Source organism: Octodon degus, unplaced genomic scaffold, assembly GCF_000260255.1.
Source record: "Octodon degus isolate 3935 unplaced genomic scaffold, OctDeg1.0 scaffold00088, whole genome shotgun sequence".
NCBI classification, from domain to species: domain Eukaryota; kingdom Metazoa; phylum Chordata; class Mammalia; order Rodentia; family Octodontidae; genus Octodon; species Octodon degus.
In genome coordinates, this window is record NW_004524664.1 from 8772476 (window position 1) to 8776017 (window position 3542).

Here is a 3542-nt window from a genome sequence, read left to right on the forward strand (position 1 = left end):
TTCTGGGTGCCTCTGCAATGGGAGGACATAAGGAGAAGATCCCAGTGAACCCGCAAATGGACCTTACAGCACATTGCACACCCAGGTGGCTTGATTGTGGACTACCCACCTTACAGAACTGGGAAAAATACATTCATTTTATTGAGAACCAATAAACTATCTTTTAATCCTATATATACTTTGTCATTACATTATTTCAGTAAATGGGCAAACAACATGACTCTTTGTATTATGTGTAACCTGTATCACAGTTTGGAGATTAGAAGTTCCTTGTCTTGAAAAGATCCTCATATAAAGGTGAAAAGATGCATAAATAAATATTTGTATCACAGTGAGATAAACATTATAAATAATGACATTAGAAATTAATATTGAACCACTTACAGCATGTAAATTTAGCTAGATATGCATAGAAAGGAAAATTTAGATGAAGGTCATGAGGTGAACTACCTTTGAGTTAGGGATTGAAGATGAAGGTAAAGCAAATATATGCACTTGGAGTCTTCAGTATTTTAGTGGCTAGAGTATAGATAAAGTTACTCAGGGACAGTGTGCATAAAAAGAAGATGGCCCAAGATGAGAGTATTTTTTTTATCAGTGTATTTTTTAGGGTACTCTAAAGAAATAAATCAGTAGAAAACAGAATGCAATTATCCCAGAGGGTTATTAGGAAGGTTTACTGAAAAAGGTTGGAAAATCCAGAAGGGCTGTCTGCATGCTGGAGAACTGGACGGTCGAGGAGTTGTTCTGCCCAAGAAGATGGAGGGAACAAGAGAAAACAGGTCTGGAGAGATAGCTCAGTAATCTAAGCACTTCTCTAGCAAGTGCAAGGACTGGGGTTCTATCCCCAGTACTGCATGCCATGCCAGCACCAGAGCACCAGATATGCCATGAAGGCCGCAGAAACCAGGGGTGATGGTGCACCCCTGTAATCCAAGAGCTAGGGAGACAGAGACAGGAAGTTCACTGGGAGTCCAAGCTGTGTAGTGAGACCCAGTACTAAATAAAAATAAATAAATAAATGGAACAGGAATCTAGCATCAGTCCAACATCAAAGGCTTAGAAGCTCCATAGAGAGTTTTCCTCATTCTATGTGAACCTGCATTGCCAAGCCGAAGAAAACAGAGCCCTGGAGAGAGCAAAGGGCAGCCTACTCAGGCAGACCTGTGCTCTCAAAAGTGGGTGAAGTTGCTCTTTTCTTTTCTTTTTAATTCTATCAGGCTGCAAGTCTGTTGGTTAGTGTTACCCACACCTTGGGTGGGTCTTCCCTCCTCAGTTTTCTATTCTGCATGTCATCACCCATAGACACAGAACTGCACATCACTCATCTAGGCAGATCTTACTCCAGTGTCATATCACAGCTCAGGATCACAATAGTCCAACTTTCCTGCTGTAACACATGGCCCCAGAGCATCAATAACTTCAAAGATGGGACCAGGGAGATGGTTCAGTGTATTAAGCGCTTCCCTGGCAAACACAAGGGCTTGAGTTCAATCCCTAGTTCCAGAAAAAAAAATCAAAGAATGGGCACTTAGTTCTTCTTCAGTCACTTTGCAATAAAACCCATGGCTGGCCTGAGCTCTCCCAGGCACACATAGCATAGGCTAGGTTCAACTAACCCGAAGGATGTCTTCATTCCAGAATCCAGGGTGAAAGAGATTCACAATCTCAGAAAGATTTTTTCTTTTAGGAAGAGAAGGAGCTAGAGAGACATTGTGAAAAATCACACAAACACAATTGAATATTTTGTTAAGCTGTGTCAAATGTCATGTACCATTGACCAAGACATGCCAACCCATGACACACAGCCAGTGTAGCACAGGCAGCTGAGCACAAATGCACAGGCAAATCAACTGACATTCAGAGAAATGCAAAATCCTTCAAGGAAAAAGAAAATAATCACAAACAGTGATGGTTTTCTTAATAAAAGTTATTATTTTTCCTGTACTGAATGCTCTCATCATTTCTAAAAGTTTTACTTCTAACTTCTTATGCTCAGCGTTAGAAATTCTGTTTGCCATAAAAGTAAATATAAAGAACTTTCAAACTCCTTTCAACACTACATTCTTAAATACTAATTATGAAATACTGAAATCTATCAAGTAACAAAAAAATTTTAAAGGAATTTAAATGAAATAGAATTCCCGTATTAGAAAACTATTTTTAAGAGTTGACCAAATAGCTCAGCGGATTAAAGCACCTGCAACCAGGAACAGGAGACGGGATTCATCCCCTGGCCTGCCGCGCCGGGTCCCGCAATTGAGACTGTAATCCCTGCTCTTGGGAGGCTGCAAACAGGTGGATCATTACAAGTCTGATCTAGTAGTGAGACCCTGAACACCCTGTAGACCCTTCCCTGAAGTACAAAAAAGGGAAAGAAAGAAAAAAAGAAAAGAAAAGAAGAAAAAGAAAAAAATAACTTTTTAAAAAAATGAATCTTCTCAAAAACAAAAAAGAGAAATTGACTAATAAAGATCAATCAGAGGAAAAATGAGATCTTAAGAGTAGATCTTTACAAGTTTGACAAAATAATGTAATTTGAAAGCGTAGGCGGGGTGCGCGTCTCTGTGTACCCCAGCACATGCCCCGGGCAGTCAGGAGGGCTGTGGGCTCGGAAGGCCACCGGCCGGCCACCTACAACCCTGGAAGATGTGAGTGTTTGGTTACAGGTCCCTGATCTGGAAGGTGGACTTCACCTACCAGGACAGGCTGGTCGGGTACATCACAGACTACAGCCGGTGCTTCAGGCCGGGGAGCACGGACCACCGAGGCGTCCCGGGCAAGCCTGGAAGAGTTGTGACTCTTGTTGAAGATCCTGCGGATGTGTATGGGATGTGGCTTACAAACTCCCAGTAGGAAAAGAAGAAGTAAAAGCATCCCTCGACTTCAGAGAGAAAGGAAGCTACAGAACCATAACCGTCATTTTTTATCCAAAAGATCCCACAACGAAGCCATTCAGCATGTTGCTATACATTGGAACATGTGATCATCCTAATTATGTGGTACCGGCCCTCTGGAAAACCTTGCTGAACAAATTTTTAATGCAGCTGGTCCAAGTGGAAGAAATACAGAATACCTCTTTGAACTTCCAATCCTCTTAGAAGCCTTGTGCCAGAAGATGCTGATGAGCACCTTTTCTCTTTGGAAAAGTTAGTAAAGGAGCATTTAGAAGAACTGCAGACCCTCATACGCATATGAATGAGCCCTAGGAAATGATGTTGCCACACAAGCAGGGCTTTCAGTCCTCAGGAAGTTCAGTACACAAAGGCAAGGTGTTTGCTTGAAGATATTTTTAATGTTAAAGTCAAGATACCATCTTGCTTTAGAGTGTTAATTGCAAGTTTCCTGAAACACACTTAGAAGACTGACATAAAGAGAAAAAAAATTCAAGTTTTAATAATATGAATTCCTAACTATGTGAAATTAAATATTTGCACATTACAAGTGAGCTCTTCAGAAAAACATACAGAAAAGGACTCAGCTCAGTTTGTTTTTATCAGAATAAAAATACTATTTAGATTATAGAGAATTAAACCAAAGAA

At 40.6% G+C, this 3542-nt stretch overlaps 1 pseudogene; it reads left to right on the forward strand.

Moving 5' to 3' along the window:
• The first annotated feature begins 2649 nt into the window (after nucleotides 1–2649).
• On the forward strand, nucleotides 2650–3198 carry LOC101580650 (annotated as a pseudogene).
• The last annotated feature ends 344 nt before the right edge of the window (nucleotides 3199–3542 follow it).